At 37.0% G+C, this 27,508-nt stretch overlaps 1 long non-coding RNA gene across 1 annotated transcript in view; it reads right to left on the reverse strand.

Moving 5' to 3' along the window:
- Window positions 1-8,163: 8,163 nt before the first annotated feature.
- The window catches only part of LOC113996946, a 62,090-nt gene continuing 42,745 nt past the window's right edge, over window positions 8,164-27,508 (reverse strand). The window contains exons 2-4 of the long non-coding RNA XR_005567120.1: window positions 9,436-9,547; window positions 8,796-8,903; window positions 8,164-8,477 (exon numbers count right to left, since the gene is read on the reverse strand). This is a non-coding gene — a long non-coding RNA (uncharacterized LOC113996946). The remainder of the gene's footprint in view (window positions 8,478-8,795; window positions 8,904-9,435; window positions 9,548-27,508) is intronic.

Below are 27,508 nucleotides of genomic sequence, written 5' to 3' on the forward strand. Positions count from 1 at the left end.
CAGCTCTCCCACAAGAAGAATTCCTGAATCAACCTGCTTGTTAATGAACTGAGGGCTATTTAGTATTAAACATGGCCTCTAGAGGACAGCAGTGCGTATTTGGGAAAAATGCTATTGGGATTAGCATAGTGATCATCAGTTGTGTTACATTTGCAGTTGTGTTACATTAGTCTTTGTTTCTTAGGTGGTAATTCTATGATCCCTGTAAAATATACTTATGTTACTTGGTTCTCTGAAAAGACACATAAAACAATTTACTTATTTAATCTTCAGTTTATGTGCACTCTCATGATGGCAATATCCATCTTCTACAAAAATCACAACCTCAGTGTCATCTAAATGAAATTTTTTGTGATCCAAAATTATTATGGGAATGGGACCAAGACAAAGTCACCAGATCATAAAAGGTGTCCTTTTTATTTAGGCCTTATATTAGGCCTGATCATTTTCGAAGGCATTTGCAGATATTCCAAGTCAGCTTTTCTTTTTAAGCTGAAGAGGAAAGCTTGTTCTCAATACTAAATGTTATGTCAAAGCAAAAAGTTAAGATATTTTCCACTTCCTATGGTGACTGAGTGTCACTTGTGTCTGTCGCATCACCATTTTGTGCCTGTCTATCAAATGGAGTGACACTTCCGAGAGTCAGTGTTGATATTTTCAAATCTAACACTGCTGACCAGTGTCCACAACTTGGTAAACCAGTAGAGGCTGAGCTGCTTCAAGGAAATTGCATCAAAAGTTTGCAATGAGATAAATGAGATCAGAAACTGACCCTCCGCATGACAGGTGATGGAAGGATAACAGAACAGCCTTGAGTCTTCAACTGCCTTTCTTTTTCCCTCAAACCAGATAGATATTTATGGAAAATATTTATTGTAAGAAAATGTCTTCTAGAAAAATAGCAGATGCTTAATATTTATCCCTTCCTGTGACAGTCTGGAAATTTATGGATAACTTACAAATTCTTTCTTTATGAACCTTACATGCAACTATAACCATCAATGTTAAGAGTTTCTGGCAGGGTCTGTGTCACGTCTCAACATGCTTTATCTGGAGGCAGCCATAGGACAAGGACAGGATGAATGCCTTTGAAAACAATGAGCATGACAAAAGACTGAGCAAGTCATGGAGCCTACAGAGATACCTGCAGATATTAACTGACGTGGGATTTAACATGTCATGCCTGCCCTTGGGATTGAAAGCATAGTTGGTCGGTCAGCTGGATACATCCAACAATGTAGAGCAGGAAAGCAGAAGAAGAAATTGCTGTAAATGGAGCTGTTTAAAGAGAGTGGTCTCTTGGCTCTCTAGGCTGGAGGTCTTAACCAAAGAAGGAATGCTCTGGGCAAGAATAGAGAACCTGAAGTTAAGGAGGAGACAAGACGGTGGGGATCAAAAGAATGCAGGGATAAAAAAGGGTTGCAAAAGCCAGAGGACTTCCATTGTGTAGAGGAAATTAAATTAAATGTTTTTATATGCAGATTTTGCTACCTTTGTATTAGCCTGTAAATAGCTCTTTTTGCATATGAACAGTGATGAACAGTGGGAATGTGTTTTAAAAGTTGGTTTAGAATGCTTGCCTTCTTTGTTGTTGACAAACTGAAAGACACAGAAAGAAACCCCCACAATCCTAGTGAGAAGGTAGCAAACTACAGGGTAGACTGAGGGAAAGGGCTGAGGACAACACTTGTTTGGGGGAGAAATGGGACTGGAACACCTCCTTTCCTTTCTGGGCAGGAGGGCTGAAGTGGAGTGACTACCCCTGCAACAAGCCAGGGAACAAACCTGAAGTACTGTCAGGCTCAATAAATCCAGAAGTGTCAGTCCTAACATAATTTCCTAAAACAAGGAGGTGTTCTAAAGCCTGCTGCAGCCCATGAAGAAGGTCCTTTTCTTGGAAATAGAATCTCTTGCTTTTCATTCACTTTTGAGGAACTGTCAGTTTAAGCCAGTTCCCTTCCTGGAGTGCTGAGTTGAAATCCAGCTAGTGGAGAAGAAAGGGCATGATGAACCCTATTTCTAAATAAGCACATTCATGCAAACCATATGGGAGTCTGTTCATATAGAGCAAAATCAATATTGTTTATAATTGAGCTAACGATATATTAACTTTCTTCTATTATAGTCAGAAGCCTAATTGCTTGCTATAAGATATGAGTTTCTGTACTCCATATTCTAAGTATGTCAAATATTCAGAGGAGTGGCACACAGGAAACTTTACAAGGTTAGGTTGGGTGTTTAGCTTTATTTTATTTCCAGATTTTGTTCCTTGTTTTTTAACGCGTGCTTTGACTTCAGACACATGACCTATTCAATGGTGTGGTTCAGTGTTAGTCTAATCAAAACATGTTAGACACATGAATATTTGTGAAATGCACAGATGACAGCTTCACTATGTGCATCCAGGATGAACTATCTCTTCAAATGAATGACATCAATGTAATCTCTCTGAATTCAGCAAACTATAAGTCATGTCAGCTATGTTCTACCAACTTTACAAGACTGTAGGACCCTAATCAATCTCAGAGTCATGTTTTTAATCCAAAATGTTTAACCTTGCCCATTTACAATGTCATGCCTTGAAACTCGCATAGCAAACCAGACTCATTTCCTTTCTTAGAAATTGTCATTAATAATTTCTGTACTTGCTGACTCATAAACAATGATTGTCAGGAAAGTGTAACTACTTCCTGAAAATTACTTTCTTATAAAGAATATTATTTGTGGTATTATTTTAAACTCACTGAAAATCATATAAAATGAAACATTAAATATTAGAAAGATATATTTTTCTATAGAGGATAAAATATTTTTCCTATACATTCACAATTCAGGAGGCCTATTTAATCTTCTAGCCCCAATGATTGTATACCACATAATACTCACATGTTAAAGCTACCTTTTGTGATGGAAGCGTAATCCTGTCAAAAGAATTTGCATATGGCATATTGGTGTATTAAGTCCTCCATCGTAATTAGCTGATTAATTTTAAATTGTGTAATTTTAAAAGAAGCTAGAAAAAACCCCAACCAATAAAATACTCAAAATCCAAAATAACAGATTTTACAAAGTGAGACACAATCAAACAGAGAATCACACAAATATATCACATCAATGAAGCTATTAAGTGTATTTTTGCACTAATTTTAGGGGCTATGCTATCAGTGGCTTACAGTATAGGCAATATTTTCCAAGACTAAAGAATGTTCCACAGTATAGTAAGTGCTGAAGAGAGGGCTAATGAGAAAAAGAGTGATTGTGACAAGCAATTATGTCACCTAAGTGAATGGCTTAATTTTCTAAATTAGCCACTTTGATAATTATGACATCTCATTTGTCTTTTAATTCCATGAGCTGTGAAGTTTACCTTTGATTTTTTTCCAATCAGATAAGAGGCTTTGATAAGCCAAGGGTCTAATATGTGCCTGAAAAACTCACATTTCAGTCTGCTCATCTGCTTGAACTGAAGCAAATAGCACTCTTCACAAGAGCTCTCCAAATCAGGCTTCCACTCCTTCTATTTGCACTAGCTATTAAAAAAATATTTGCTAAGCAAATTAATAATGTAAATAAGACTGCAAGTGGGAATGTTTAGTGTGCTTAAGAGGGAAGGCAAACAAACTGTTTTCAAGCACTTTTTAAACCACTTGAACAACAGGCCATTTGCATACAAGCAATTAGCATGTTAATTACAAATGTTCCTTATCCACTCATTAGAACATTTCTGAGATTCACTGACAAATATAGGTCTTTCTTTAATTATCTTGACTCATAGGGGAGTGAGGAAGCTCTTATTTAATTAAACTAGAAGGAAAGAGTAGTATTTTAAAGAATTAAAAGGGAAGAGTAGTATTTTAAAGAATTAGCTCTGATTTGGGATTTAACTACTCTTCTAACTTCTGCATTCTTGTGTAAGACAAATGTCAGTGCTGTGTATGGCTTATATAGAATATGGAAAATAAATATTTCAGGCAATTTTTTAATATATGTGTAACTCAGCCTTCATTTTCCTTCACAGAATAGGAGTGTAATTTCTTTACAGGGACCAGGTTATTAACTGTGAGGGAGAACACAATAGTTAATGACTTATGGAGGAATCTGACAAAATAAAATGCTATTTAACACATAAATTCATTTAGTGTCATCTTCTCTATTTTTGGATGCACTGCTTGCTATTCCATCCCAGAGGGAACAAGAGCGGACAGATTGTTCTTTTCAAAATAAAAATACGCTGCATTGTCGTTATTTCTGTCATGCCTTCATATTGGCATGAAATCAGCAGGAATCAATGAGAAGTAGGCTCTGCTCTCTGATAACAGCCACAACTGGGCAGAATACAGTCCAATTACTTTGATCAGGATGTCAATATTTGTGATGTCAAAGCACGAGTCATGCAAGCCTTGTAGTGGGCAAAAGCTATGCTACTTAGTTGAAATGCAATAGTAGGTATGCCTCCTCCTGTAAAGTGCTTGTACAGCTCTTTACGTAAAGAGCCTTTTCTGTTTATTTGCTATATAGTGAGGGAGGTTTTTTATTGCTTGTTTTTGCCAAAAGCATTTTCCACTTTTATTCTAAAAAATACACAGATGTAGGAAGGACATTACAAACTCTCTTGGCCAATGCTTAATGATGTGTGTGCAAAAGTTATTGCTGTTCTAAACTGTCTTTTAAATGATATTGAATCCCTCTGCTCTCCAGTAAGTACCCAGGTGAGAAACCAGTTAACAATGATGATAGACTAAATCACAGCTTCATGAATGTCATGTGAGTTTTTGCAGTATATTCTTTTTCTGACAAGTCTGAGTGATTATAACGCTTTTGGAAGTGTATTTAAATCCAAAGGTTTATTTAATTTTTTAAAGCCATATGCACTTCAGTTGTTTTACTCTATTTTACTAAAAAAGTAATTAAAATTGTAACTTCTCGTGTTTCTCTTTAGCTTTTCCTTGCAAACTCAGGTAAACACCTGGAAACCTCACCTATAAGAATCTCATTTGGCATGAGACACAATCTGATCTCCTCAGTGTGCCCAGACTTCTGAAGGTTTTGTGAAAGTTTGCAAAAGAAATCCTATGACAGCCTAGGAGACGCAGTTGCCTGCAACAACAGGTCACTGGGAACTTTTTCATCCTTCTCTTCTACATTTCTCTTTTGCCATTTCTCATTCTCCTCCTCAGTCTAGATCTTCTGAAGTATCTGGGCATCCCTTAGTTTGTTTTGCAATATGTGGAACAACAGCAAAAAAATGGCACAGTCCTGTGCACCAGAGTTAGACTAAATGATACCATGAGGTCCCTTCCAAGCCAAATGGTCCAGTGATTATGTGAGTACCATTCTTTTACTGAAAAATCCTGAAACAGAAACATTTGTTTAAACACCTGGAATAGAAAATGTTGAACTATTGCACGCAGTTTCTACCATCTGCAGCTCAGCTTTGTAAAAATAGAGTATTGAATTATTGTAGTACAATAAATCTCTCTAAACACTAAAAAGGAAAATTAAAAAAATAAATAATACTCATGATTTTATTTTTATTTCTACAGAACACTTTTTATCTGCTCCAGGCCAAGATTATTTATAGTTGGACATTAAGAAAAGCCATCATACAGAGATGATTGCATCTAAATTGTACATTAAAACAAACCTTGGATGCCAATACGTATGTTTTATTAAAACCATTGATAAAGCAAAGCCAACTATTTAAAAACGAACAAACAAAAAATCAAACAAAAGTGTCTTCACCACACAGGCATTTGAAACATCCTAGAAGTGTGTAAAATATTGGAGGTCTTTTGCAAGGTAACATAGATAGAAAAAGCAATCAACCATATTTGGACGGAAAACCTGCTTTATTCCCCTGTAATTCTGTGTGAAAAATGCAGCAGAAAGCCATTAATTTCCTTGCCTGTTCAGCTTTCCACTTCTGTTGCTGAAATTTTTATCTGGTTTCCCAAGTTTACTAAATCAAGTAACTTTTTTTCTCCCTAAATTTTCAAAGCCCTACTTATGGTTCTGGCTTCTATCTCTGACTGTCTACATTTGAATACACTCAACTCAGAATGTTAGATTTGCTATTTCAGCCATCAGCTTCTTGCCTCTCTAGTTCTGCCTTCCCTCTATTTTTGTTTGCTTATAGATATTAAACTGCCAATTCAATAACTGTTCCTACCTCTTCTGAAATTCCTACCACATATCAACTTTCCTGTCTCATTTCCTGTACAAGCTACTACTTATTTCCATTTCCAAAGGAATCTTTCCAACCATGCACACATACTTTAAAGACCTTAATTTTCAGTCAGGTGGGAGATTCACAATGGCAGACTCTTTCAGAGTTTACCTCCAGTCAAAATCTCCACTGCTAGTGACAGTAAGAGCCAATCTAGAGCTCTTACACATTAACCTGTAGAAAATAAACTTAAAGACCTGTTTTTTGCGGATTAATTTCCCACAAAAGTAAAAGGGACTTGTGCATGCATTTATAAAACAACCCCAAATCCACTAAAACAGAATGCTAAAAGAAAATATTAATATGTAGTATGGAAAATGGGTAATTTCAGACATGCAAGTGGTCAATCTCAATGCTGTAATGAAGCAACTGTCTTTTAATATTTGCGAGTTTTTTGCCCCCTGACTTATTCAAGCTTTCAACAGCTGTTTGTGCTCTCTCAGTTTTTGTGTTTTATTTTCTCAAAACTGCTCTACCTTGACCATGAGGAGCCTTGAAGGACAGCTGGAGTGACACATTGAGTCTGATTGATAGCTGCAGGACCCAGATGGTGAACTCTCAAAAATGTTGCTGGCAGATAGTTTTACTGCAGGAACAGTTTGGATTTTTTTCTGTGGTTCCCTTAGCTGAAGCTTTACTAAATGCTGAGCAGACGCTTCTTGGCTAAGGTCCATTCAAGCTGCATTTAGATCTTGATGGAATGGTTACAGTCTCATAGAAGTTCATTGTTTGTACTCACTCTCACTCATGGAGAGTTTGCCAGCTCGCAAGCACTTGTGTTCTCAGGAATTCTTCAAAATAGCAGCCTTCAATGGGATGTTTTGACTTCACTTTTTTACCGTAGAGAAAATCCTGTCAGAAAATCTTTGTCATGCTGTTTATACATACTGTACATTTTGTGTGGAGTTATTTATAGAGCTGTGAGAGTTTTGAAAGACTGGAGCTTTCTTTGTTTAACACGTCTTTCAAACCAAAAACATATCACAGGTCAATAAAAAAGTCTCCAAGACAAACATTTTCCTGTGTAGAGCAATCCTTTATGACTAGTATTCCGAAACCTCCATTCATGCTGTAATACACAAATTCTGGTGTTTTTCAGGCTATTTTTCAGGCTCATGCTTAGCCTTACAGGTGATTAATGCCTAGTTTTAATCTCTCGGACTGATGGTTTCAGCCAAGCGATTTTGTGTAAATACGATATCCCTCACTAATGACTCATCAAGCCGAGTTTGTCTACTGAATCACTGCTAACAAACAAATGCCACTGACCGGTGACACTTTGACCCAAAATATTAAAAATGTTGTTTGTGAGGGAAAACATAAAACATAACTCTACAACCCTGAAAATCATTCAGCAATCCTGAAACTGTCACAGCAAGTTTTGCCTAATTTGTGCGTAGGCATCTGCCATAGGGTTTAGTTTGGTAATTTTTTCTTCCTCTTTGAGTAATGTCTCTAAAAGCTACTTATAGCATCAGAAGAAATTGGTGTCCTTCAGTTCTTCTCCAGGATTTCTAAGTAGTGCTGCTGTGTTCCATTCAATATCAAACAAATACTTCAAGTACATGACATGTATTTTGAAAAAGGCAATCAGGGATCTCTACATCTCTAATATTACTCCGTGGAAAATAATGACATAAAGAGAAAGGTTTTTAAAAGAACCACTCATTGAGCAACCATAAGAGGTGAAACATGAGAGTGCTAACAAGCAATAGAATAAAATTACGTAGACCTGTTTACATCTAAGGGCCCAATATAAAACCTACTATAGTCAATTGGTTTTCATCTTTGCTGGTTCAACTGTTGAAAAACAACAGTTTTAGAGACTAATCCTGGGCAGGTAGCCATTATTAAAAACTATGTAACTTCAATAGATTTATTGTTATTAATCTTTTGAATGAAAATCAAGATTTAAACAAAAAAAATTGTAACTTTCTTTTATAGACTAGCATCTTTCAACTGTTTAGGAACACCATTTTTAATAAATCAGACTGTTACATTAATGCCAGTTTTTCATATAATAACAGCCTCAATTCCTCTGTTTTTCTCATCCTTGATAGATAAGAGAAATTGGACCTTTAAATCTAAACTAATACAAAATAGAGTAATTCAAGATAGATACAAAGCAGAATGCAGCAGAGGAGGAGAATTCTCAGTCTCTGGAGGTGTTTGGGAAGAAAAGAAGAAAAAAAATTCTGGCAGGTTTCAACAATTCTGACAGCAGTTCTGAGCTACTTAGAGAAATCACCAGCTGAAAAGAAAATGGAAAGTAGCACAGGTAAGGCAGGCAAAGGGTGTTAACTATAATAAATACAGTTTATCATATGGTTATAGAAATTTATTGCAGGGATATCAAAATATATATTTAGTATAAATATCTATAAATGTGTACCCAGAAGCATAAATATAAATCTCTCCATATAAACTCAAAGATTTTCTCGCTCTCTGTTGTCACCACATTCTCTATCAAATCCACATCTAACAATAACACTATTTCCTGTTAGACTATTCAAGATCTGCTTAGAGTGAATTTTCTACTATTCCGTGATCTTTTATCCAACTCTCTTACCTGTGTTAACACATTCATCATTCTCTCTTTATGCTGTCATCTCTGTTTTATTGTCACTCTCACCAGCACATTGTTTGCATCCATCCCCCGGTGTTTTTATGCAGTGCCCTGTCACGGCAGGAAAAATATATGGTTTGTTATTCATGCTTTCCATAGCTTGTTGAGTCCTTCCGTATCGCCTTTTTAGGTACTCACATTTCAGTTTCCTTCTATTAATAATTCCTAACATTAGAATCAATTCAAATAAGGAAAAAAAATCCAAACCTATAATTTTTTTTTGTCTCTTCTTACAAACAAACGATATTTCCTGCAATAAAGCCTGAATTCATTATAGTATTTCAGAGGGTAAAGTTTGCAATATTTCTTTTACATTTTTAATCTTCTGTTAGCAGGGGTGAGAAATGAAGGTAGGCTGTTAGAAAGGAGGAGAACTAATTAAATTCTGACCAGAAAATAGTACACTGTATTGCATGTATCTTACAGCATTTCCTCCACTTACTACCTCACCAGTGATTTTTACAGTGTCATGCTATATTGGAGCAAGATACATTTATAAGGAATTTATACAACTAAGCATTAACAACTTAATTTAAAAATGTCAGAAAAAATCTTCTTGACCATCAACTGCGTTCATACGTACTTCATCATGCAGACACAATATTTAGTGAATGGTAAGTCCTCATGGGCTGGCTCCTTGAAACTGCAGTGTCTTCTGCAAAAGAGGTAAATGTGGGGAATGCCACCTGTGGGAACTTTAGGAAAACAAAGGGAAATTTGTTAAAAAGATAATTAATTAAGTAATTAGCAAGCAAGAATGAAAACATAAATAAAAAAAGAAGAAATGAATGAATGAATGAACAAAAAAATTAATCTAATTCTCTTCTTCAATACATTGGAGTAGCTATGTTATTTTTTTAATTCAAATTTACAGATTTAGTGAATTTCCATGTATGTAGTGTGTAGTGCAAGGCAATGCAAATTTTGCCATTAACTGTAATGAAAATCAAATAAAGTTTCCAGATTGATTTTTTGTTTGTTTTTCTTTTTCCTCGCAGAGTTTGAGATATTTTGTTTTCCTCAGTACAAAAAGCATAATAAAACCCAATAATTAGCTTCAAATCTATATTTTTATTTTAGATTCTAAAAAATTAATTATCTTATTTAATTTTATTTTACTGGAAGTGATTCACCCAAAGACCAGAACTGTTTGATACACCTTATTCCTGAAAGCTGGTAATACATTATTCCAAAAGATAGTATAGTGATAATTAATATACTATTTTTAAAAGGCTAGTTTGTTGTATTTTTTAAATCATGATAGCATAGTTTTAGTTTCATTTTTACACACAGAGAAATAAATGCTAGGGGAAAAAAGAGGACTTCTATGTGATAGTCTCCTGAAAGTCTGGGGTCTGATTCAGAGGGAGATGAAAAATAAACCAGGTAATGCCAATATATTAACATTGCTGAAGTGCTTGTCATGTATGTTCTATAAAGCATATGCCAAAGAAAAATGCTGGCAGGCACTGTGTTGAAATATCAGCTTAGTTAAAGGATTCATCATGAACCATTTGTCTTTTACCCTTCCCTCACCAGTCCTGCCAGCAATTCTCTGTCTGCCAAAACGAGAAAGGGACAGCTGCCAAAAGGATGGATTTCAAAGTGTGATTTTTTTGTTTGTTTCAGTTTTTCTCTCTCCCATCTTTGAGAATTTTTCCCCCTCGCAAAATGCAGCATGTTGGATAATATGAGTTAATCAGGAAAGCTGTCAGATTTGGACACTCTGTTTAGGCTGACTTTTCTCTGAGTCTTTATACAGAAATGGATGGAAGACCTGTAGACATTTCTGACTTCCTCTAAAAGGATCATCTCTGTATCCAAAGCAAATTCAAGTCAGAAAATACGTAGTCAATAGAAAATACCCACAAAAACTGGTGGGTCAGGACTTTCTGCATACCTTTGTGAAACATCTGTAAATTTGGCTAGTATAAGACCCTAAATGGAATTTATAAAAAGGTTTTCACTTCATGTGCTGTATTAATGGGATGAGGAAAAGTTTGCTTTTCCCAGTAGCACAGGAGAAGTTTGCTGCTTTGGTAGGTAATTGCACTACTTGAGACAACAGTGACACAAAAGACTAACAATATTAGAAGTGGACTTTTTAGATAAAGGCTCAATTTTCTGGAAATGAATGCATGATGAATCTAGAATGAAGGAAATGTTCCTTCATGACTGCAACCTGCTGTTTAGGTCGCACAGCTGCACTGCATCTTCTCTCCTGGCTCCTTCTTTTCGCAGAATGGTTCCAGCATCCCCCCATTTGGCATGCCCATCTTCTCCCAATTCCGTATCAGACATTCTTGATATGAGAAGGCAAGCTAGAGGAGAGCATCCTTTCCTTTCATAACATCCTTCTATAAGGAATATCCTCACTGCTAAAACAAGAGCATGGAGAAGGTCTAAGAGTGAGATTTGAATCTCGAATGTCTAGCAATGTTTTTTTGGGGGGAAGGCTCTGAATCTTGGATTTGATGACATGGCAAGATGTTTTTAATCCTTATAGTACTTTTTCAATCTCTCTCTTACTTTCATGTCCTGGTGGATTATGTCCTCAATCTATAGGTGCTTGCACCTCTGCCCAACTAATAACATTCTCAAGTAATAATTTTGAGTGTTCAAACTGATGAACATACCTGTTGGAAACCAAAAAAAGTGCTGAGGTATAAAGATGCCTGTGACTTGAAGCCAAAGTCTGTTAAAATATCTGGTTGAAAAGCCCAGCTAGTGCTCCCAATGAGTGGAAGACTGCAGTGTAAACTCACTTCTCAAGGTAGATATTGAGGAATCTGTGAGGCAGAACAGTTGTAAGACACAAATACATAGTAAAACACTGTGCAACGAAAAGTAGTAGTTGTGTTTCTCGTACAAGTACTTGTTTTCCTTCTAAGGCTGGCTGCAGAGTTATACATGGAAGATTTAGTGTAAATGGAATATTTGAGTAGGATGGACAACACTACTGATGAATCTCAAAATTGATCCCCCTCCCATGCAAGCTGGCTTACACAAGGGTCATATAGAAATGCAAATTCTTACGGAGAATGTTGATCTCAATGATAAAGAATAAAAAAATTCATTAGTTTTTATACTGCACTCTGGGGATGACATTTAGACCTAATCTTGCAAATAGACTTGTAATGCCTCACTGTTGTTGTCACAAAAGCTTGAGCTATGGCTCATAAAGGCATCCAGCATACCTTTACAAGGCATACAGTCCCTAGGCTCTTTACTGCTGACACTACAAGCCTTTTGTCCATTCTACCGTAAACAAAATGGAAGACCCAGAGTTGCCAGCTGTTCAACAGATAATGGCAGGCTTGCTTTTTTTATAGTTCACCTACCATACTCATGTGCAATTGAACATGTCTCCCATATACTGCTCTTGCCAATTCTACCTCCAGCAATTATCCTGTTCTAGTACTCCATTGCAAAGTACCTGCCAATAATTAGAGATTCGCAGGTGGCAGCTACAAAGCACTGCTTCTCTCTTCTCTTTGGAGGCACCATGTGGTGGGAGCTGAAACATAGTGGTGCTGATGTTGTTCACATAGAAGGTCATGACAGGGCAACAATTCTGCCTCAGTTTAACCTGATCCAGATGACAGTTGTACTCTATTTTGTCCATTATCTTCAAGTGAAGGTGGATGCTGTCTTCAACAAACTAACTTCAAAGCTATACACTGATTAAGTCAGGATTTTTTCCTCGCTTTTTGTGTTTTTCTTATTTTTAAATTCCATTTAGATATGTCTTTTGGGTGCAGGATGGGAAGTATGCTACTTTTACCGACCAGTGAAATGACTCCAGCATCAAGTAGCTCCTCTGCTGGGTAATAATCACATACTCACAGAATGACTGAGATTGGAAGGGATAGCAGGAGGCCTCTCATCCGACCTCCTGCTCAAAGCAGGGCATGCTTGAATGTCAGAGCATGTTGCTCCAGAGTTTATCCAGTCTGGTCTTGGAAATCTCCAAGGATGAAGACCACAAATCCCCTCTTAGTCCACTGCTGGAGTGTCCTCACAGTGAAATTGTTCTTTACATGAAGTCTGTCTCTTTTTTCAAGTTATTGCCTCTCATCCTCTCAGTACGTGTGACTGTAAGGAGCATGGTCTTCTTTTCAGTAGGCCCTGGCAAGCTCCCTGAAGCCACCACTTCTCTGGTCTGAACCAGCCCAGCTTCCCAGCCTCCTCATTAGGCAAGAGATCCCGCTCTGTCTGTCTTGGTGGCCCTCCACTGAACTTGCTGCAGATTATCCATGTTTCAGTTGTACTGGGGGCCTAAAACTGCATACAGTTCTGTATATGTGGATAAACATAGTGGAAAGTAAAAAGGGATAGAATCTCATGGCTTTTGTCCTTGTTAATACAGCCCAGGGTGCCATTGACCTTCCTTGATGACAGAAGACACCCTGGTTCTCATTTTCAGCCCACCGTTTACCAGCATCTTCTGTGCCTTTCCAGGAGGGCTGCTTCCCAGTCAGGCAGACCTTGGCCTGGATCAGCGCAAGGGATTAGTTCATCTCAAGTGCAGACTTGGTATCTACCCTTGTTGAATTTTGTGAGGTTCCTATTGCATTTCTCACAGACAAAGACCCCAGCACCTGCCAACAAACAGCAGCAACCTCAGAGAAAGAGATGGCCTCTTCTGTGACCTACAGCTACAGAACTACAGTGCTCAGAAATACAGGAATACCAGTTCATCCTTCCCAATCTCCAACTAAGTCTGTAGGCTCTGGATTCAATAGTTCTTCTTACTACAAGTAGGTAGTCTGCTTTGAAAGACAAGGGACTACAGAATCAAAAGGCAGCAAACATTGGATAAACTGCAAGTTAGCAGACTTTAAAATTAAATCTTTCATCCCAGACAAGCTACACAAGAAAATTTTTATGAGTCAATTTTCTCTCTCTTCTGAAGCCTGCACCACTGCTTGTGATGTCTGTTTGGGTTTGTTTGTTTGTTTGTTTGCTTGCTTGCTTTTATTTGTTTGACTTTTTTTTCTGGCAACAGGGTACCAAAAAACCCCTAGGACATAAAAAATCATCAAAGAATATTTTTCCCCTGAAATGTGTGAAATGGCTAGAAATCTGGTGATAAGGTAAAGAATACATTAGGATACACACTAGTGCCATATTGGTCTTGAATAAGGCAGCCAAAGTCCCTCTTTAACCCTTTATTCTGAATGTTTACATGATTTTGCTTATTCTTACCCATTATATTCCGCTCTAGGTGGCAAGAGCTTAAACCAGTGACAGCAGGGTACTTCTTATTCAATTCCTTTGGAAAATCACAGAGGTCTGTACTGTTCCGTACAGAAAATAGAAGGAGTATTAGATGTAATTCGAAGAGGAATAATTGGGAGGGAGGCTGCTGAACTGTGACAAGTTCTTATGTTAGTTCTCCCAGACTCTCCATCTCTTGCACTTGTTTAAGGAGAGTGAGTACTATCACTGCACAGGGCTTTTGACACCTGCAGATTCTGACCTGGCCTAAGCACCAATGAAAATGGCTGCTCACAGTCCTATTTCAAGAGAGGTTAGTACCAAAGAAGCCTAAAGTGACACTTATTAAAGCCTAAAGAACAAAAGCAGGTAAAGCGAAACTGCGTCACCTCAGTGCTTTTGGGCCCTGCCTGTCCGAGGGGTGAGCGATCACTTCTCATCCATCAGACTCTGTGGAGGTTTGTGGTTAAATCTTTGCATGTGTGACTTCACAAGGGTTGTTTGTGATAAAGTGGCCTCTCATGGAGAGGTGTAATTCCCATGGCTTCTTCCTCTTGTTTGGCCAGAGGCTGTTTTTGACCTTTACAGGCTTTGAAATTCGATTCATTTTGTATTACAAAATATTCATTCCTCTGGGCAGTGAATAAATGGTCTTTGAAGTCACCACCTAGGGCTTCTTAAGCGTTTTCCGAAGGAAGTAGAAGTGCCTGCTGTCTGCCATATCAATGTCCTTGCCTGCTTCACACAGAAGCTCCAAGCAGCACAGCCAGTGCTGCTCTCTCCTCCTTGAGTGGAAGGTGTTTGGAAAAGAACATGCTACTGACTTATCTGCTTCTCCTCTAGACATGAAGCAGTGGATAGCAAGGGCTGCTCATAGTAGTGTGATGGGAATTTGAGGAGAAAGAGATGGCAAAGCAAAATAGAGACAGGGACAGGGCAATGACATTGCCACAGAGGGAATACCTAAAAATGACTGTCTTTCCACCCTGAAACACAAAGAAAGTGCAATGGCTATGAAAATTTCTTATAATCACAGTATGATGAGAGCTGGAAAAGAGTATCTGCAATAACAACAGTGTTTTGCTTCCCGTGAAAAAATGATTCATTCAACCCTTTTCCTCAGAGACAACTCTTCTACAAAATCCATTCATACGTCAATATGAAATCTGGTCTTAAGACCTGTGTAGTTGTAATCCTCTTTACTTGATACAGGCAACACTGGTCCGCTGCAACTGACTGACTCACGACTTTTTTCCAAGTAATTCTTTTTGCCTTCCCTGGACAAAGAAGCACCTTATGTCCAGCATTTTTTACCCTCGTCACAGCACTGGAAAAAATCTAAATAAGAGTCTCAGCAATATTAGCTGATATTCAAGGCTGACATTTGTACAGGTTCAAATCAGAGCATGTTAATGAGTGCTGTAGTCACATCCTAATGGAGGCACAAGGAAGCATGTTGTCCAACTGAAGTTAAACAGACGAACAACATACAAAAAAACTACGTTTTTACATCGTAAGTTGAATGTTTGTCGGTATTAAAACTTCTGGTTTTGTATTCTTACTTTTAATTGTATAGAATGCCATATGTTGCTCAAAGAAAATCAAAAAAGTTTGGCACAGCATGCAGCATGGGAATTAAAAAGCAATTACTATGCAGACACTACACTTGTTTTATTACATGGCTACTGAACAGGCCCAGGCAAATATATACTAAACTTATTAAAGTCTTTCTTATTAAATATTTGCAAGGAATAGTAAAAATTCTTAAGCAGTTTTTATTGCAAAAAGACATATTCACACTTTAGAAATTAATGTCATTTTGTTTCATGTTTTCAGTATGTTTTCACCAACTATATAGTATCACACAAATTCATGGACTCATTTTTCATAATTTTTTTTGAGTTTAGACATCACAGCAAACAGTCAAAACAAGTTGATTTCTTTACATACTAATGGTATTTGAAATAACTCAAATTTTAGTAGTAAAATGTAAATTTTAGTAGTAAAATTTACATTTTACTACTCTAAATTTTAGTAGTAAAATGTACTTTAAACCCACAAACTGAATGAATGAAAAGTTACAAACCACATCTCATGGATAACAATTGACCATGTTCTCCTTTGATATGACGCAAGATATTGGCTTTCACTCATCTGTTTCAAGTATTACAACAGATTCTTGGACTTGTAGGTAATGGGCTGAAGTGGGATAGCTCACCTCCGTATCCACTGCTCTCCATTTCTACTCAGCAAATGTGGAAGAGGTGGAGACAGCAGGTACAAAAAGGTGAAATTCAGCCACTCTGACCTGACTGTCTCAAAGGCAAATGCCTGTGACTGAGCTAAATACATGACATTATTCTATAGTAATCAAGAGCAATGCACACCTCCAAATTATGATTCATCTGGACTATATTAGGAAGTGGTGAATCATCATGTGTTGATATATGGTGCCTCTTCATAGATTCCTAAAAACTGAGGCCAGGGTGACTAATTTAGGCTAATATATCCACCTTTTCAGTGTTTAAAAATCAGGTAAGGAATTCTTTTATAAAATAAGGGCTCTCCTAAGTCTGATGATGCTCTTTTACTGCTGCTGCAAGGTTTGGAATTGGAAACTAATTCTCTTTTCCTCAGAGTTTTTCTGCAGGGGTAAACACACTATGATTCAAAAGCGAGAAAAAGCAAGATTTTCTTTAGAAGTATTCTGGCAATGAAAAGAAAGATTCCTAGTTACTCTATGCATTACATGATATTTACCTTAGCATTAATTTCACAAGATAACTTATTCAGTACTGGTCAATGACACATGCAAATAGTGTTTTATCTTAGTTTATTTAATCTCCTTATGGTGACCACTTATTTCCCTTTCTTTTCTTTACATTTTGTAATTTTCTGGTGATTTTTGAGTCTGATATCTGAAATAGTCAAAGAAATGATCATTACTTTTTACAGAATGCCAGTCTTTCACCTGAAATTATCTAAATCAATATTTAGAAAAAAAAAAATTAAGTTATGTGTTGTATCCAGAACAAAATTACAAGATTCAGCAAAACAGTATTGCCAAATTGCCAGGTCCAAATCCAGGGTAGAATTAGCTCTTTGCCTTATACTGGTACTGAGAATCTAAGGTAAAACACCTGAAACATCAAAGGAAGCCAGTTGGAATCACACATGAAATCAGCCTGGAAAAATAGACATTGTTGCCTGTGCAGCCACATGTTTTCATTGAGAGTGAATAAGAGAATAAAAAAAAGGGAAAAAACTTACAGATAGAATAGCATATGTCAGAGTTAAAAAAGAAACACATTTTCAAAAGAAAAGCCACAGAAAAAAAGTATCCTGAAAACAAAAATACAGCTGTAACTGTACATTGTTTTATATGGAAATACAAAATAATTTGTGGTTGGGAAGGGGGCTTTTCAGTTGCAGCAGCGATGAGTAGCCCTAACCCTTCAATGCTGCTCCTGGAAAAGACTCAGTTCTGGTACTTGCAGAGGCTATTGAACGTGCACTACTGTTACTCCCCTTTAATAGTGTGTGCTACAGCTTCCCCTGGAAAATTGTTCTATCCCAGCAGTGGTAGTTGCAGCATGACAGCACCTTTCTGGAGGCTCTCCATTGCCCAGGGCCAACAGCCATGTCCTACAGCCACGTAGCCATGACAGCACCGATGGCCTCTCAGTGCTTGCAAAGGCAGTGACAGTCATCACAGCCAATATTCATGTTATTTCAACCCTAGTAATAGAAAGTTACAGATTACCTGGGGGGGGGGGGGGGGGGGGAAGGGTTTTTTTTGTTGGTTTGTGGTTTATTTGTTTTGATTTATTTTATTTTATTTTTAACTTATGGAAAATTTTACTTTTGCCTACTTTGGAGAAGTAAAGAGGTCACATTCCTGTAAGCATTGGTCCTCTCATCTATTGGATAGTCTGCCTTGCCCCTCTCTAAAGGGAATGTGTTGAAATTTGCCTATGGCTTGTATCAAACCACGTTTTGTAAGAGCAAACGGAACATTCGTGCCGCAGGTCAGTTTGTGCACACCATTTATAGGAGACAAATGACACTGAGTGCTAAAACAAGCTGCTCAATTGCCAAAGGCTCTTTCATTTGTTATACCTGGAAAAACATTATTAAATGTAGCACCTTTATTAGTACAGTGTCTAGTAATGGTATAGCAGTCAGGGAAGAGTCAGTCACTGGGTGTCTACTGCAAGCTAACTTTCTGAGAAGGATTTCCTCCTTTGGATATTAAAAATGTGTCCCTATGCTGACCAAAGCAATACAAACTCAGCAGAAATGCATTATTCCTTTAGTAATTAAAACATACATAACACCTTATTTTAATTTTTAAGTCAAAAAAATGAAAAAAAAAAATGTTTATTCCTGCACAATAACTCTCTGTTGTGTGTTCATCACCACGGAGGGGGACTAAAAGGTAACCACAGTATGACAGATCTTTTCTCTAAAAAGTTCCATATCATGTTAGAAGTTGATACAAACCACAGGAACTTCCAGTCACAGAGAGAAAAGATGGAATCATTGAGCCAGGGGAGTAAAATAAAGAGTGCAAAGGATACAGAGAATTTTAGAAACAAGTAGACAATTTCTCTGTATATACATTTCCAAAACTCAAGTCTTTTTAAAGAGATGTTGAAACTAGTAACATAAGGAGCTATAATAACAGAATATGGTTTGAAAAAGTGGTCTGTGCAAGAAAAGTTGAATTTTTCTTTTGTGGGTTTATTGACTTCTATCCTTTCTTATTCAACCAAAAAAAGAAGTAAATCAAAAACTTATCTCATACCAGATGTCAAGTCTGCATATCCTCTAATTTCAGAATTCAAAACTTCACATATATTGTAGATTCAAACTTTGCAAAAGACCTCTTTCTTCTTGATAAAACAAACTAGAATTCTCAGTCCATTACCTTCTACATTTTGAGTTGTTTGAAATTGTATCTTAAATTTACTTTTTTTTTTCCTTGACCTAGATCTAGAATTTTTTAGTGAAATGAATAGTGAAAGCAGACCTTGAGAAATAAACCCAGGGAGGAAAAACAGTGGTTATTGAAACCTTGGAAGTATTCTGACAAAATAAATACAACTAAAACATAAAAAATGTCATGCTTGTTTTTCCAACCACAATTTTAGAGATTAAAGATCTGTCTGACTTCAAACTCACAGGTGTTGAATAAATTCCAAAATATATTGAAATTTCTACCCATTAGCTATATGATGATATTTATTAGAATATTTACTCCTCTCTTACCAGAACTTATCCCTTGTTACTAGAACTTATCCCTTGTGTTTTTAAAAAAAAAAAAAAAAGAAACATCAGGTTGTGAGTGTTCATCACCTGCAGCAGTGACAGTTAAAATGAGCACAAATTTCACAAAAGGATTTGAGGTTCATGTATTCCTGCACTGTGATCTCACACTGAGAAAAGAGAAAATGTACTCATTTTAGCTGTCACTACTTTTCAGCCTCTTCATGTTGCCTTTTTAATTTATCATTTATAGCAGTATTGGCCTAATAACAGTACTGCTTTTCTTTAGGGCAATTTTATAATGTTTTTGCAGAATTCTTACTAGCTTCACTTCTTCAGAAATAAGATTTTTATTTGTTCAAAATAAGAGAACAAATGTCAGGTTAAGCCCAGCTGAATAGCAAAAAATGGATGAATGTTACTTATTTCATGCCAAATTACATGTCTGGATGTGATGGAAATGCATCACTTGTTGTAGAAATAGACACATTCTCGGCAATTTCAAGGAATTTAACCAAAATAAATAAGAATTTGCCCCCCCCCCCCCGAGATGCAGCTGCATTATAATACTATTCTCTCACATAGCTCTATCATAACGTCATACATTCTTTCAAAGCAATAGCGCACCAAAGTTTTGTATCTATCTTGCTCTGACTGCCTTAAATCACTACAACAATGTTAGTGTTGGACTTCTAGGAAATCATTGTTTTTAACCACAGGCCATTTGCTTCATTGAATCACCTGCGGAGGTTGAGAGGTTTTGACAGGTCTTCTGAAGTAACCTTCAGAGATGAACTTGGAAGCCAGTTACTTCCGTTTTAGATGCTGTCCTGATGTTAAAAAAAAAAAAATGAAGCTTTTTAATGGACACATCTGTTGTTTCAAAGCTTTTTCCCTGTGACGTGTTTGTATAGTATCCTCACCACTACATCCAGACCATGAAGTATAGCTCAATGAATAACTAACTGATGATTACATTTATGAGTAAAGACTACTCATAACAGACAGCTACTTCCTACAGGTGACAAGCAATCTTTGGCTAGGGCTTCACCTGACTAGTCATTTTGGGACATGATCACAAGGGCTGGAGACTGATGAAATTACCCTGTCCAACATCAAACACAAAATGGTTGTAAATCAGCTGAGGCTGTGGCAGGAGGAGAACAACTCATTCTTTATGCGGTACTGGCAGCTCTTTCACCTAGTAGCTACATTAAGAATACTAACAATGTCATTAAGTGACCACAGGAAGAACTTAGTAAATTTTTATTATTGACGTTTGTATGAATTTAGCATTGATTCAAAGGGGAAAAAATACTGTGAAACACAAAGCTGAGTTATTATAAAGCAATAAAATCGTTTATTGGGGGAATCGGAGTGTACTGGGACAACACTCGCAAGACACATACATAAAATATGCCCGTTTTAACTCTGTTTGACCTTGTAGAGCCATGTAGGTGCTTAGCTGACATACCATTATAATATCCCAATGGCTTGCTCCATAAAAAGAAGATGATAAAAGTCTGACCTCTGCAATATAACCTTTTCTTCCTGAAGAATAAATAATTTTTTTTCAAAACAAATATAAATTAAAAAGTATGCATCTGCTGCTGCTGGCCTGACATAGACAAGACGTAAAGAAACACATTTTAGGAAAGAATTTGTATGTTACCTTTGGAAAAGTTCAGATTAATAAATACATCCTTAGTTGTCCATATTTTTAGGAGCTTACTTCTGTGACTCCTTCTGCTGCTATTAGAGAGACAATATTCAAATCTGCCCACAAACAACAAAATTATTAAAAAATATTCTCTGTATAACTACATGGGAAATCAAAAATACCTTGCAGACATGAAATCTTCATTGGAGAAATATATTCTGAGGGAAAAAACTCACCAAATCCACAAACAAGACTATTCAGGGTAGGCAGAAATTCAGCAAAGCCCACTGTTTTGATATTTGCAAGCATGCACTTAGTGCACAAGAACATTGGAACAGATCTGGAGGAGAAGTGCGTGTTGTGATCACCCACTTGGTTTGGGAATGAGAATGAAAATGATTTTTGTACATTTGTGCATCCTTTAGCTCCAGTACCTAATTCCCCAGCTAGCTCTCCTCTTCCCTCTCCAAGAGTCTTTTACCCATCTATTATCTACCAGTCTTCCAAGCAATAAATGTTTCATCTCTGTTAGATTTTGTGACTGAAACTCACAAAATGCACTGTTGAAATTATTTGTAGAGCTTTGAGGATACTAGACATTCAACACAGGTTGCCCAAGTTACTAATAAAATGACTGTGAATTCACTTTAGTAATGCACTTCTGTTTGCAGAACGGGGGGGGGGGGGGGGGGGGGGGGGGGGGGGGACATCTGGCTTCTTAAGGGCTTTCATTTTGATGAGCGGAATTACAGGCCTTGTTTCAATATTTATACATAACTGCATACAGAATGATTGCTCTATGTTTCTGCAGCACATGACATGTATATAGCACATCCAATCCATGTATTTTATAAAAAGCTCCATTTCATAACACACTTCCCAAAGCTCTTCCTCTCTAATGTCAGCTTGCCTCAATTCACATAATAGGAATCCTGTCTCCCCTGCCCCACCAGAAGAATTCCCCTCCGCACCAAGGCATTCCCAAACTTCTCTAAAGAGCAAAAATACTGAAAAGGGGAAAAAAGATTCCCTTCAGAGAAAGACATAAATGGATGGAATGATCATCCTCCAGTGCTCAAAGGAAAAATATTTTCCAAGTGCTTTCCTTGACACTATTTTTGTGCTCTCTCTTGGCAGTGCTCCTCCGGTGCTTACACTTTAATTGCCCTGCACTTTGCTTGCACAAGGTATGCACTGGCTGGCCGCCAGTGCTGGCTAAGATTTGTCTTGTCACTACAGTGTCTAACAGCGTGTACAGAACAATATCCCAATTAGATCCCTAAACGCTGGAAACATGATACACTGCCATTGTGCTTCTCTGGGACCAAGAGTTAAGAAGTTTTGAAAAACAGATTGATTAGCCATGAATATTCATTCTGATCTCTTGCACCGTAACAGTAAAAGCCTCAACAAAAATATTTTTTTAGTATCGTAAATCATGGCAATGATTCTCTATTAGTGTTTCCAGTGTGGATTAGAGGGGACTGAGTTTAGTACCCCCCATGTAGGTCTAGGTCATTAGCAGAGTTACCATTCTATTTTTCATAAGATCACTGTTTAAAATTACAGTCCCATCAGCATTTTTCCTTAAGATTCCTTGTCCCCTATTTTAGCAAAAGGATCTTTCTTACCCCTCACTATACAAATTCCATCTGCAGGCCTTGTGGCTATTTCAAGGGAGAAATGTTCTCCTCCATTAAATTATTCCAGAAGTGCCATGAGAACTGGGGAATCCTTCCCAGTAAAACATAAGAAACATAGAAACTGAATATTGTGAAGAATGTGACTTGGAGATTTCCCTTCTCTCCTTTTTATAAAAAAAAAATTAAAATCTGTCATAGGAAATGACTAAACAATTACATGAAGCTTTCCAGAGTCAGATCTTCACTGTCTCATTTTATCTGTTCAAGTCACCTTTCTCTTCTTTTTAATGAAAAATAAATCTTAAAAGTGGAAAATAATTTACATTCCTCACATTTTTGTTGCTAGAACTTGCATTTCCATCTCTGTTCTCCTTTTAAAAATGCACTGATCTAAAAAATTTTTAAAGCCTATTTGAAAAATAAAGTGAATTGGATATCCTGCATCCTTCCCAACTTGCTCATGGTGTCTCAGGAATAGACACTGATGGGACAACAATAATTTAACTGCTGGGCCTACATTTTCCCAGGAGAATTTGGTCCTTGTGAATAGCAAAAAACAAAGTCATTCTCTAACGTGGGATCCTATGGATGCATAAAGGAATGGGGCTGGAACCCCACAAACTTCTTTGGACTTGCTATTCAGTGTTCCAGTTCCCATGTACATCGAGGTGTTTCACTGCAGAGGGTTCATATACAAGTGCCAGATGTCTGAAGCACAAACAGTTTTCTAGTTCACAACTACCTTTTAAATCTTTCACATGAGCCCTAAAAGTTCTGAGCTACATTCATAATTTACTTTACTTGTGGAAATCTTACAGATGCTGTAAGTACTAATACCATAAAGGGGATAAGGACAAGAGAGTCATTCTCATGTGAATGAGAATGAATGTGAATGAGGCTGAGCAAAACTGATCCAACATGGTCTCACTGGGAGGAAACACGAGGCATCTTTGCTTGGAGCAAATTTCTGTGGCTGTGATACAAAAGAGGCAAAGGAATTTCTTTGACTTGATTGACTCTTATCAACCTGATATTATTAAACTTCAAAACACAGATGTGCTTACTTCTGTCATTTCCTGTCTGCCAAAATTATTTTCGAAGCGAGTGCCCACAGGCTAAGAGGATTAATATGAAAGGGAAGCCAAAAGTGCTACCCCAGACTAAGGCCAGAAAGCTGCTTTTACCACAGGGTCTGCCTACAGAGACGGAGGGAAGAGGGAATCCCTCCACCATCTCACCCCTGTCCCACCAGCAAGAGCATGGAGTATTTGCTCTGGATAAAGTATCTTTTCACCTCTTTTTCCCCTGTGTGAGCTCCAGACAGACAATGGTGAGGCAGCTGAAGCCACTTACTGTGCAAATGCAAGGAGTCACTGCTGCTTATTTATCTTCTCTGTTCCTTTCCACCCTGTCTGCTGCTCAGCCATGTCCAACAGAGAGCAGTCAAAAAGGTCTCACTATTTCTGTGCAGATGGTATTCATTCGATGTCCAGGTGTGATCTACATTTTGGTGAATACATGAGAGAGCTTTATCCATCCAGGATATCCCTGCTTCATTGTCAGTGACACCTGCACTGGGTGCAATTGCTTTGTGCAATTTAATTCCCATAATTCCTGTAACTCTCAAAGCCCCATAATCGCAGACACTTCTTTCTCCTCATTAATAATATTTCCATTGCTACTGTGTCCAACTTGCAGCCAGTGGAACAGAATTTGCCTCAAGGAAAGATTTGATTGTAGCATTCATAAGAAAAAGATACTTAAAACTAACATGGATATTAAAATGAAAGGTTATGTGGCATATATCTTAAATTTTGATAATAGGTAAAAGTGCATGATATCATAGAAAATTCACCCACATTAATCTCTGGTTGAGCTCTAGATAATAACTGGGTATGCACAGTCTGTCTATGTGGGCCCCCTAATCTTTAAGGAGTTTCAATTGGTTATAATTAAAGGTTTCAACCAAAATACTAAAAAGAAAGATACAAACTGTCTTTCCCCAAAAGAAGCTAGACTACAGCAGTGTACACTGCTGCTTATTTTGCTACTTATTTTCATTTTCATTGATTTAAGATCAATTCAAGTCTTAACAACTGAAAAATGTATAATTTGCTCTTTAACCTGTCTTTTTTTTTCCTGGTTTACAGGCATAAGATTATATTCTAATATAATATGTGCAATATTCAGCATATTAAGAGCTCAAGACATTAATATTAATAGCTGTTTAGAAGAGTTTACTTCGCACATACGTTAAGCTATTTAGTTGAGTTTAATGTAAAGTTGAAATGTGGGTTACTATGTTGAGGCATTCATTTGATGTGGTAGCCATAAATTATTGTTCATACCTGTAGCTGTTAAAATTCTGAGGAATAAAATCTTTAGTTGAAAATTACATCAACCAAATAAAAAGAGTAGTAATGATCTTATATCTGAAAGAAATGGATTTCTCAAAGTTTTCTGAAGTACAACTCGATTTTTAATAGAACTCTGAAGATGTTTACCTTGCATATTGAAGATAAACAGTGCAGTCAAGAATAAATAAAAAATAAGAGATTCTTGTGATATCTTAATACTTTAGGTAGTTTTTCCTTCTTTTCTTTTACTTATTTTTATCACAATTTTCCTCCTTTGAATGAATTAATGTCTTTGCTGTAAAGGATTTATACAAGCAACAAGGAAAATTATCTAAACCTACAGTATTTGAAGAGGAGATTGAAAGATTAAAAAATTACTAAAGTTTAATCCATGAAGATTAAAAATTTGCACATGTATTGGAACCTGTTAAAATCAAGCCTGCAGGTGGGATTGTAACTGACCACACAGAGCAAATGAGAAAGTGTAATTTTGCATTTATTTGATGTAAAATATATTTACAGCTAAAGATTATTTCAATTATGTGGCCTCTCTGTACTAGATACAACAGAAAGAAGGATTTCTTCTGACTGGCTTTTAATTTTTTTTCTGTCATCAATCTGAATTGCTTACTTCAAGCCCTTCCTTTTTTTCCTTCCCATAAATTATAGAATCACAGAATCAATTAGGTTGGAAAAGACCTCTGAGATCATCAAGTCCAACCTTTGATCATTGAGTCCAACCTTTAAATTAGGGAAATAATAACAATATATTAATATTATATAATAATAGTCTATATAATTATTGATTAATAATATATTAAGAATAAATAAATACACATTATTAACTTAATAAGCTACACATTACAATAAAATCCTGTATTTTCTTGTGATAGGGTTATTGAAGAATAATTGCAATAGTTACTAGGCATTTGGCAAATTGCTCCAGTAACTAGAACCTTAGCCGTAAGAAAGAGAGAAAAATAAAAAATTAAAACCTGGACTACTTAGTTATATGTTACGTACTTCAACACTGTAAGAGCCTTGCTTTGTGGCAGCGCACGGATGGATGTGTCTGGCAGCGAGACTTGTATCTCATTCGCTGTAGTGTAGAGCTGACAGTCCAGTGTTCTGAAGGAGAAATCATAGTTTGGTGACTCACAGCTAGGTCTTCCCAACAGTGACATCAACTTACATAGCTGGTCTGATCGGGCTTAGGTAGTCCCACCCTTGTCTCTGTTGATGAGTAGCAGCTGACCCATTAACTTGCGCAAACGAATGGCCAGTAGTTTCATCTATTTTCGAAGCACAATGTAGACTCTGCATTTGTGCTTCTTTACCTAGTCCAGGGAGAGAAAAATGCTTGTGGCGCATGTCCAAAAGATACATAGATCAGAGAGATGAGAAACCATATAAAATTCTTGCACTGTGAAAAATCCTTAATTAATAAAGCAGAAATAACCAAGGCTTTCCAGACGGAGCACAATCTGGGTATCTTAGTTAGTGTGTGCTCAGTGGTACATTACTCATACAAAGGAAGGATGCAAATATACAAATTTCTCCTGTTGTTAGTTGGTCTTAAAGCTTTTGCTGTTGTTTTACAAAAATTTCACCCATGCCTTCTAGAAGACCACTTGCCTCTTCTCTAGGTTCCTGGAAACCTGACTGCTATGAGTATAAGTCTGGTCTGGGTGAAGGCTCTGTTACCTAATTAAATCTCATATTGGATGCCTGGAACATGAGTGGATCATTCTTGAGGACCTCATAGAAATTTGGGTGGTGATATTAATTCAGATATGTGAGATGATATTGCTCCTTCTTACCTTGATTAATCTCATCCTAGCAAAAAAGACTAAACTTCAGCCCTCCTCCTTATTGCACTTCCCCCACGCCCCCTACAGCTTACTTTAAAAAAAAGTGTAAATTTATTTATTAGAAAACTTAGAAAGGTTCTTGGAGAATTTTAATTAGGGTAAATGCAGCTCAGGCAGGACTCACCCACTTCTGATTGGGCAATAGAGATTTCGCCTCCTTCTTGCATATACCAACCAATCGAGTTGTGTGTATCTATAGTTTCTTGTATGTACTGCCATGGCATCCATCCTGTCCCTTGTCATCCCTTATTTCCATAACGAAAATTTCAAAACAATTTGTTGTTATATAGAGGGTGAAGAAAGAGAAAAGAAAAAGAGACAGGAGGGGGAGAGAGAGAGAGAGAGAGAGAAGAGGAGTAGAAGTAGTGTTCTTTGCTTCTTTGGTCTTTAAGTTAACTCTGTTTTTGTGATTCCTGAAAGCTTACATTCTGTGAAGTTTTCATTTTATTTTTGATAACAGTGCCCAGAATGGCAAACCCAGTGAGTAAGGGGAAAAAATCAGTTATGTACAATAATAAATGGATTTCTGCCAATGACAGGTCATGATACAGAAAAAAAAAATCTGTGATGACCCTCTTTCCTCTGCTCTCATTTATCTCGTAGTGGTAACCACTGATAGATTTCTGCTGTATGATTT

The sequence above is a fragment of the Pipra filicauda genome, unplaced genomic scaffold, assembly GCF_003945595.2.
Source record: "Pipra filicauda isolate LSUMZ 115617 unplaced genomic scaffold, ASM394559v2 scaffold88_size2543281_pilon, whole genome shotgun sequence".
NCBI lineage: Eukaryota > Metazoa > Chordata > Aves > Passeriformes > Pipridae > Pipra > Pipra filicauda.